At 44.7% G+C, this 10,663-nt stretch overlaps 1 non-coding gene across 1 annotated transcript; it reads left to right on the top strand.

Annotated features, from left to right (window-relative positions):
• Positions 1 to 726: 726 nt before the first annotated feature.
• TRNAG-UCC (transfer RNA glycine (anticodon UCC)) lies at positions 727 to 797 on the top strand. Its single transcript has one exon. It is a non-coding gene; the product is annotated as a tRNA-Gly (tRNA).
• Positions 798 to 10,663: the final 9,866 nt, after the last annotated feature.

A 10,663-nucleotide genomic window follows, 5' to 3' on the forward strand; every position in this document is an offset into this window, starting at 1 on the left:
GCCTTTAGGGGATGGCTAACACGGGGTGGGGACGGGGGTGGAATAGTGGTTAAGAGAACAGGCCTTAGGATCCAGATAGGCCTGGGCTGGTGCCCCATTTCATGCGGCCTAGCTCATACAGTGCTGCCTTTGGTATCTTACTTAACATTTCTAAGCATCATTTCTTCATTTGTAAAATGGAGGTAATAACAGGAGCTTTCTCAAAGCCCTGTGAGGAATTTAGTATACCGCCTGGCACGCAGTGAGGACTAAGTAAGTGCTAGTTCTGAATAAGGAACCTGGTGGTGCGGCGATTAAGAGCTCGGCTGCTAACCAAAAGGTCAGCAGCTTGAGTTCATCAGCCACTCCTTGGAAACCCTATGGGGGCAGTTCTGCTCTGTCCTATATGGTCGCTATGAGTCAGAATCGACTCAACGGCAACAGGTTTGGTTTTTTGGTTTTTAGTTCTGAATCGGTGCCAGCTCTCCAAGCCTTCCCTTCTTTGTGCAGCTTTTTCTAATCTGGTCCACACTAACCCCCCCATGGCCTTACACAAAGTACTGCATGGCTTGATATTTGGTTTTTACCTAATCATGAGTTCTTTTTCCTGGCCAACGGACGTGAACTTCTTCAGTGGGGTACCCTGCATTCTCCGCAGCATCCAGACAAAAGCTCGCCCAGTACGTACATGTAGAGAAACTAAATGTTAAAATGAACCAGATGACACTACGGCGTTTTCCCTAGGAGGCGTTGGTGGTTCAGCGGTAGAATTCTTGCTTTCCACGTAGGAGACCCGGGTTCAATTCCTGGCCAACGCACCTCGTGCATACCCACCACTTGTCTGTCACGGGGGCTCGTATGTTGCTATGACGCTGAATAGATTTTAGCGGATCTTCCAGATTAAGACGGACTAGGAAGAAAGGCCTGGAGATTTACTTCCTAAATGCAGCCAGTGAAAACCCCACGGATCACGATGGTCAGATCCCGTCGTGCATGGGGTCACCCATGAGTCAGGGCTGACTGGACAGCAGTTAACAACAGCAACAATACGGCATTTCCCTTTGGCAAAACTGCTATTCCCAGGCCGTACCTCTGCCCACCACTCTGCAGATACTTCATCCTTTCCTACATGAGTGAGGCCCACATTCTCTGATACCCGAGGAGCCCTGAGCTCTGGGAGTTGGTGAGCACTGGGCTTGGCTGCCTGCGCTGTCAGAGTCACCCCAGCTTCTCTCTTTATCTGGGCCAGGTGATGCCTGCATCTTCATGATGAGCTGGGAACGGCCATTCTGAGCCTCAGGTACAGAGAGCTTGCCTTCAGAGAAGTCACCAGCAGAACCGACTTGGCATCCTTGCCTCTGTGTTCATCTGCTGCCTGTTGTTCTCCGTGGCTGTGTACATGGGTACTGTCACTGCTCTCAACTCTCTGCTGTGAGGAGTCTTCCCACGGCCCTATGGGGAGAGCTTTCCCCACGGGCTTTTATCTTTGGAGAAACATTTCAAAAAAATTTAAAAAAATACAAGGGGAAAAAGTTCTGTTTATCGTCCCTGCCATGATAACTATTATCTGTAGAGAGAGTATCTATTTTGGGATGGAGGCAGGGAGAAACCATCCTCTGATCACCTTGCCTAGGTGAAACAAAAGGGAGAGGCCAAGGTGGGAGCAGCCCCCAGCATGCTCAGTAATTAACTTCACCAGCTGAGGGGTGTCATCCTTCAGGAAGGGGTGGACAAAGTGAGCCGGCAGGTGTCTGGAACGCCAGCGGAGACTTTGGACTTGCGTTCGGCAGCACCCACCATACTGCGCTCTTACTCTGTGTCAGATAAGCCTCCTATAGGCCACCTGTGGAAGGTGGGCCTCCTCCCTGTGATGTGCACGGGGGTGTCTGAGCAGACACCGATCAGGCTTTCGGGAGCGGAAGGTGCCTCCACTGCAGAGCTGGCTTTTTGACGGCACATTCCTGCTTGGCTCCACCCCGAAGGAGCTTGTAGTGCCCTGTGAAGGGGGTGGGGTGGGGAGGCTTCATTCCAAGCCATCAGATGGGCTCTATTGTCAGGTCCATCACCCCATCTTGCACTGTGGAACCTGTAGTTCTCCAAATGCCTGGATCGCAGCTGTCATGAAGTATTTTCAACCCTGCTCAGTGCGTACCCAAAATCCAGGGAGGGAAGCGAAACAGAAACATTTGGCGAGCAACCAGGATAAAAATGGAATTGTTGATGTTTGAGGTGGGAGCAGCAAGATTGTTGCTCAGGATCTGAGCGGACCAGGGTCCCGGGACAGACGTGGATCACGTGGTCTGTAGAGACCCCCTACACGTTGGTTGTTTTCTCAGTCTAATTCAGGATAGTAACTGGGAGGGGCAGGCGGAGGGCATAGAGATTTGTTTCTGTTTATTGGAACTAATAGAAAATAGAAAGTCAGAATCAAGTAAGTGGAAGAGACTGCTCATAGATACAGGTGGCCTGGCTCAGCCAGGTGTGCTGGGAAAGGAATACTGGAGAAGCTGGAAAGTTGCGTAAGGGCTGGGGGATGCCAGGGCAGTGGGGCGGCCCTATGGGTGGGCATGACTCAAGACAGGCGTCACTAAAACATTGAGACTAATTCCAGACCCATGCACTAGCGGGTCAGAGGCCACCTGGCTATCTATCACCACGCAGTTGTCGAGGGGAGGTCATCAGAGATGGGTGCGGGACTGCTGCATTAGCTCAACGCCGTGGGGGGTACTTCTATTCACACAGATAGAATGTTCTACTCTTCCTCAACAGCCACTCTGCCACTCCGGTGGTCCTTGATACCGTGTTCAAGGTTTACTGACCCAGCTAGATAAGAAGTTCTTTTCCTATTTTATTCCTTATCTGAATCTCTTGCCTTTTGCACGGGGTGAACCTGTGTCTGTTGGTCGAACACATTACTGCCATATCCTTGTGAAGGATGTGAAGGGCAGATTTCATCCCCTCTGCAGTCTGCACCTCTCCTACTGTTATGATGCTGGAAGCTATGCCACCTGTATTGGAAATACCAGCAAAGTCATCCATGGTGGACAGGTTTCAGTGGAGCTTCCAGGCTAAGACAGACTAGGAAAAAAGGCCTGGCCATTTACTTCTGAAAATTAGCCAATGAAAACAGAGTGTTGTCTGATACAATGCTGAAAGGTGAAACTCTATGTTGGAAGGCACTCGAAATACACAGTGCCTGCAACGATGGACTCGAGCATACCAGTCACCGTGAAGATGGTGCGGGACCAGGCAACTGACGACAGCAACATAGTGTGCAGCAATGGTATTAGTGTCACATGATAAAGAAGACCTAGAGAAGTGCTACTAGGTGGAGCTTTTTCATATGCTGCCCCTGAGTATTTTGCTGTGCCCTGCTGAGCGAGGCAGTCCCCACACTGAGTTCCAGTGCTGCAGCGAGTCACTGTCCGCGATGGATGAGTTGAAGAAAATGGCTGAGAAGTAGTGTATTGTTAAGCCACCTCTGCAGTTCACTGGAAGGTCCCTGGGTAGTGCAAAAAGTTTGTGCTCGATTACTAAAGGTTGGCAGTATGAACCCACCCAGTGGTGCCTTGGAAGAAAGGCCTGGTGACTAGCTTCCATAAAGATTACAGCCAAGAAGATCCTATGGAGCAGTTCTACTCTGGCACACGTGGGGTCGCCATGAGTTGTAATCAACTCGATAGCAATGGGTTTGTGTTTTGGTTTGGGGTTAAGTGGGGGTAAGGCCAATCATGCCTCATTCCAAGAACCTCTGGGGCACATCCTGGTGCCATATCCACACTTCATTCATTCGCTGTGTTTTTAGAGGAACAAGGGAGAATGAACAGGGCTCCAGCTTCCAAATGAACTAGGGACGTGGGTGTCTTGAACTTAGTTATTGCCTCTCAAATTATTAGACATACATCTTGTGTATTTTTGCAGAATATCTATAATATGGGGGCAGGTATAATTTTATATAAGCCCTCTAAAATGGGTGACAGATATAATTAGCCTTATTTCCTATTTTTTTTTTTTTTAGTGGCTCAGTGGTTAAGAGCTTGGCTGCTAACCGGAAGGTCGGAGGTTCGAACCTACCAGCCTGCTCCATGGGAGAGAGATGTGGCAGTCTGCTTCCATAAAGATTAGAGCCTTGGAAACCCTGTGGAGCAGTTCTACTCTGTCCTGTAGTGGTAGCTATGAGTCAGAACTGACTTGATGACAACAGGCTCTTTGGCTTTATTTCCTGGGGAAATCTAGATTCGAAGCAGAGAAGTGGCTCTCCTAAGCCATGTATTTCATTGTTGGCAGAGTCTGGGGCACCGCCTCCCATCTTCTGATTCCCAGGTACATGCTGTTTTTGTCAGAGTAAAAGTATTAGAGAATTGAGGCTTTTTTAATTTGGAAGTAATGAAGAATTTCAAAAATAATCTTAGCAGTGCTGAGCAAATTTGAAAGCACGAAAGAAACTGAAGTCAAAGAAGATTGAGCTAGGTGAGCTGTTTCATTGTATACATTTCCAATAAGTTGATTAATAATAATTTATGACACATTTATATGTTTCTTTATATTTATTAAAAATACTTGAGATTGGATACAAGGTCTAAATGACACATTTAATTGTCTTTCAAACTGTGCTGACCCCAAATGAGAATCTAATAGTGACCATGATTTTGCAAAATTGATTAGATGAAAAGAAATGCATTCAAGTGTCAGAGGGTGTGTTAGGAACGGTGGCTAATGAGCTCAACCTCTCGGCGCTGCCTGGCTGGGTACACAGTAGGTGCTCAGTAAGTGCTGATGGCTGGCTTCAGTTAGCCTTCCATCCCTGTGAGTGGGGCACTTTCAGGTGTTGGGTCAAATGATGTTCTGGAAATGAATCAGCCTATAAATTTGAGAACTCATTTGGAAAAATTTCAGATTTATAAAAGGTACCCGAAAAACAAAACCCACTGCCGTCGAGTGGGTTCCGACTCATAGTGACCCTATAGGACAGAGTAGAACTGCCCCATAGGGTTTCCAAGGAGCGCCTGGTGGATTCAAACTGTCAACCTTTTGGTTAGCAGCCTGTAGCTTTTAACCACTACGCCACCAGGGTTTGCATAAAAAGTACAGAGAGTGGTATAATAAACCCCTATGTACCCACCGCAGCTTCAGTATTTATCGGTATTCGGCTATTTTTGTTTCATCTATTCTACTTACACACACAAGCACACACACACTTTTTTTCATGGAAATACTAAAAAGGCAAATCCAAATACCATATCGTTCACCTGTGACGGCATCCATGTATTATCTCCAATAGATAAAGATTAAAAAAAAATATAACCACAATATAGTCATCATGGCAAAATTAACAGTCATTCCTTAATGTCATATAGTACTTCTTCCATGTTTAATATTCCTTGATGATCTCAAAATGGTGTTCTTCTAGTTAGATTCTTCAGATCAGACCTCACACAAGGCCAGCACGTTGCATTTGCTCGATTCATCTCTTATATCTCTTGCAATCTCTGATGGTTTCTCCTCTTATAAAAAAGAAGGGTAGGTCTAGAGGCTTGAGGAAATTCATGGTGTTTTTTTGGGAAAAACACTTCATAGATGGAATTGTGCACTTCTTTTAACCTACAGCATTTTTCAAAAAAATTATGTTTCATAAATATTCATTTATTCCAGGTCCCAATTCTTGGACAAAACCGATGATTTGAGGAATGATTTTTGATAGAGAAGGTGAGAAAATTCCTCTTTCTCCTAAGGAATGCATCATGCTGGTCTGTTGACTCACAGCGTCTAATTTAATTACCACATCAACCTTATGAGGTAGGCACAGATAAAGAAACATGAGAAAATGTTCCCACAGTCACCCAGCTGGGAAGGGGACCCAAGGAACATTGTCATGTTGCCCCATGATCAAGTACTGAGTGTTCACAGGCATGACCTTGATGTTGAGAGAAGGCCAGCTGAGGTCGTGCAGCTCCTGGTCAAGGGACTGCGTAGTACATTTTGGAAAGACTTTCCCACAAAATAGGGGAAAAAAGAATTTGTAATCACTTTCCAGTTCTAGTTTCAGTTGCCTTTGAGTTGACCCTGAATCATGGCGACTCCATGTGTCAGAGTAGAACAGTTTTCAATAACTAATTTTTTGGAAGTAGATCACCAGGCTTTTCTTCTGAGGCTCCTCTGGATGGACTCAAATGCCAGCATTTTGGGTAGAAGCTGAGCATGTTAACTCTTTGCACCACCCAGGGACTTCTGTAATCACTTCAAACGACTTCAGTTTTTCTGGAAAATTTACACGCACTGAGGTACAGGTATAAAAGCTTAGAACTTGGACTCCAAAAAAGTTTACAAACCTGAAACTCAGGGATGTCACCAAAACCCAAAACCAAACCCAGTGCTGTCGACTCGATTCCGACTCATAGTGACCGTATAGGACAGAGTAGAACTGCCCCATGGAGTTTCCAAGGAGCGCCTGGCAGATTCGAACTGCTGACCCTTTGGTCAGCAGCCATAGCACTTAACCACTACGCCACCAGGGTTTCACAGCAGTAGTTAAATTAATGGATGGACTTATCTTGAAGTGTCATCTAGTAGCCCTTTAGTGACATTGACATTGCCCATTCTCTTTGTCAGCCTGAACTCTTTCTACGGTTCTCTAGAATTTTACTGAGGCATTCGACCGCTGGAGCGAACAAGCTCTCTTCAAGAATCTAATTTTCTGTCCTTCCTCTCCTTTAACTCAAGATTGGATCATTAAGCCTGGGTTTCTCCATCGCACGCTACAGATGATGGTCATTGTTAAACAGAAAACCTCTTCATTTGCATCTTCCTGCAAAAAAAAAGAGAAAAGGGCTGGGTCCCCTCTTGTTGCTAGCTGCTGTCAAGTCAGCCCTGGCTCGTGGTCCTGTTGTGATGAAGAGTTTTCACTGCTGTTTTGCAGAAGTAGATCACCTAGCAACACACAAGCTATCACCGACAGACAGGTGGCGGCTGTGCATGAGGCTCCTTGGCTGGTGTTTGAACCTGGGTCTCCCACATGGAAGGTGAGAATTCTACCACTGAGTTCCCAATCCCTTGGGGCCTTTGGATTGGAGAAATCTTACGTGATGATGCATTAACCAAATCTTACCGAGGGTTAGGGATTTGGGGGAGGTATCACTACCTTTCTGAGATTCAGCCTTCCACAGTCCAACTCAGGGTCGAGAAACAGAGAAATCAAACTAGATCTCACCACCAGGCAATCCAGCATAGTAATCTGGGGCAATCTGATGAAGGGGCAAGGAACCCTACACAATTCATCAAGTCCTTGGGCGTTTAGTAAATCATTTTTGGTGTCCATAATGATGACTTTGAATGAGTAAGCAATGCAGAATGCACTCTATTTAAGAGGACAGGGAGATAGTTAAGATAAACAAACTATTCCCCTATTTAAAGAAGTTACTTTTGACTATCTGGAAAACTTAGCTCTCCAGCGATGGTTCACTTCCTGGTGATTGCAACTAACTAAAATTTTATTCTATGTATTTTTGGGAAAAGGAAAAAAAAAAAAGCTTCTTTTGTTTCACTGGCAGAGAAAATTCTGGACCTCATGAACTAGTCTCACCTGATATGACATTCTTTTGTGCTTTTGACAATTTTCACAGCATCTTGATTCTTCGTTTCTTTCGCAGACGCATCAGTTAATCAGCTAATCTGGGTTTTGATTCACACGCATTAAACACCATCTTTTCTGAGCACACAAAAACCCCCTTACGTGAAATAAATGGCATTAGGTCCAAAAGAATGGTGTTAGATTGTCTTTTACTTTGCGAGAAAAGGAGGTAATTAGTTTGATATATATTTTTTCATTTGCGAATGTCAATGCCATTTTCACTGCCGAAGGAAAGGTGAATGGCTGTACCCAGTCGCTGCTCCTGGTTTTTGTGGCTCTGACATTATATGAAAGGAGTTTGGGGAAATGGAATGGAATAAAAAGGCCTCAGTTGAATATGTGGGTAAGTACTGTTCTTAATACTTCGACAAAATCTAAAAGAGTTTGCAGTTCATATATCTTTTTTGAAAGGCTGCCAAGAAGGATATTTTCAATAGATTGGTAGAAAGAGGAATTAAATGTAGATTATTCTGGAAAAGATTGGAATTTAATATAGCCCTTGAACAGGTTAAATTTATATCAATAAAATACCAAACGCTGAATAGGACTATTTAATTTCCAACACACAGATAACACGTAGCGTTTCTACAAAGGACGGACCTGGTGTGGCTGCCGTTTCAGGCGTTTGTGTCCCTTTCAAAAGCAGCCTGGGAAATTTCTGCCGTTCTTTGGAATTTGAGGCAGCAGCGACGCTTCGGTCAGATGTGATGGATTATGCAGCCAATTTGCTTGAAGTTTGTGGTTCATTAATCCAGCTCTTTGAATTTCAAAGAGCTGAAATGATGTCACTTGGAATATACATCAAAGAGAATTAATGGGGTCCCTTGGTCAGAAGTGAGAAGTAAGACAATATGACCGGAAAAAAAGAACTGGTGTTAGGAATGGCTAAGGAGTGGGACGTCTAGTTTCCAATGGAAAAGCCTGCCCACTCCCCCAGTGCAGGCTTGGAGGGAGCGCCCTGTGTGGGTCAGCTCTCTCCCTTCTGAGAAAACACAAAGCATCGCTTATTCCAGGCTACCAAGTAGTTCCTAGGAATTCAGCAGCATCTAAAACGGAGAAAAGTTTTGGTCTATCTAATTCAATACAGCAGACCTGACTGGTTCCTCCTGTCTCCAATCCCCCAGCCTACCACCCTGTCTGGGGGCACGCTGGCAGGGCTGGAGTGAGACTCGTGGGAGCCCTGACGATTAGCGGGGTGTTTAACATTGGAGGCTTCCCACGTCAGACCAGGCTGGGAGGCCTGAGGCAGAGTGGCAGACAGGAGACGGAATTGCTGCCAAAGAGGCAGGCTGGGAAAGCAGGCTGAGAGGAGGTCCCGGGAGAGATCCAATGAAACCAGTGAAGGGGAAAAGAATGGACACTTAGGGAGATTCCATTCTGCCAGGCACGGTGCTAGGTGCTGTCACAGTTCACTGGATCATTATGACAATTGTATGTGTTAGCAACTGAAATTCACTGTGTGGCACAAAGTGGTTCCTCCACAAAATTTTTTGAATAAAAGCAAAAAACTGTTCAGCCAGATGATAGTACTGCCCTTCTTTTCCAGATGAGGAAGCTGAGGTTCAGAGATTTAAATGCTCAGGAAAGTTGAGAGCTTTTTTTTTTTATGTGGCACAAATGGTTTGTACTCGGCCATTAACCAAAAGGTTGACCATTCAAATCCACCCAGTGGAGCTGTGAAAGAAAGGCCTGGTAATCTATGTCTGTAAGATTGTTTTTATTGTTAATTACTGTTGATTCCAACTCATGGCAACCCCATGTGTTACCGAGTAGAACTGTTCCATAGGGTTTTCTTGGCTGTAATCTTAGTGGAAGCAGGTCACCAGGTCTTTTCTTCCTGGGTACCTCTGGGTGAGGTTGAACCACCAATCTTTAGCTTAGCAATTAAGTGTAAACCATTTGTGCCACCTAGGGACCTTTTGGAGCCTTGGTGGTACAGTGGTTAAGAGCTCAGCGGGTAACCAGAAGGTGGACAGTTCAAATTTACCAGCCACTTCTTGGAAACCCTATGGGGCAGTTCTACTCTGGCCTATAGTGTTGCTATGAGTTGGAATCGACTCGACAGCGACAGGTTTGTTTGTTTGTTTTTTACGAAACTTTCTGTAAGATTACATCTGTTGAAAACCCTGTGGAGTACATAGTTCTACTCTAGGGCAAGAGGGGCTGGTGGGATCTTAAGGGGACTGCTTCTCACAGGAAGAGGGACAACAACTGAGACACAAACACACAGGCGTGCGCGCACACACACACACACGTGGTCCACGGTGCAGGGCGAGTTTCCAACATTGTGCTAGAAAGTCAAAGTTTGTTAAAGAGAATCTCTGTTAAAAAAGAATATGGGAGATTTTGCGAGGTTGTTTTCCCTTCGAAATTTCAACTTTGGCTTAGACTCCTTGAAAACTCCATTAGGACTTCAAATATGCTAGCAGTTTTATTGGATGACAATATAAGCTGAAAGAGTGAAAAATTTTCTGTTTGACGGTACAGATTGTGGCTCTATGTCATATTAATAGCTGAATCTAATGTGGATAGTAGTTTTTGTTGCCTACATGTTTATTAACATTTGAGTGTGATTTGAACTTGATAGCATGCTTTATTGCTTCCTTTAACGGTAACTACTCTTTCATTTTAAATACATTTACGATATTACACATATATTCAAGACATAATAAAGGTAAGTTTGTAAAAAAAAAAAAATTCCGAACAGCTTTATGTATTCTTATTTCTAGCCCTTACTTTCACTTAATGGTCTGATATTTCTGAAAGTAGCCACTAAAAGTTGGCCAATAAACTGCAGCTTTTAGCATCCAGGGAGAGAGGGCTTTAGAGGAGAACCCCATGGCTCAATGTTCATTTCCTCCAGCTCTGTCTTTCTCCAGGTGCAGAAAACCCAGGTTTTTCCTGCCCATGGTGTACTCCTGTTTCCTAACAGAAGTTGGTATTCTCATCAACACCGACAGGGTACACATTCATTCAATAGGTAGAAAGGGCTCTGTGTATTTTTCACAAATTTTTAAAAACTTTTATTATGGAGAATTTAAAACATACCAAACTAGA

Source organism: Loxodonta africana, chromosome 13, assembly GCF_030014295.1.
Source record: "Loxodonta africana isolate mLoxAfr1 chromosome 13, mLoxAfr1.hap2, whole genome shotgun sequence".
Classification (NCBI taxonomy): domain Eukaryota; kingdom Metazoa; phylum Chordata; class Mammalia; order Proboscidea; family Elephantidae; genus Loxodonta; species Loxodonta africana.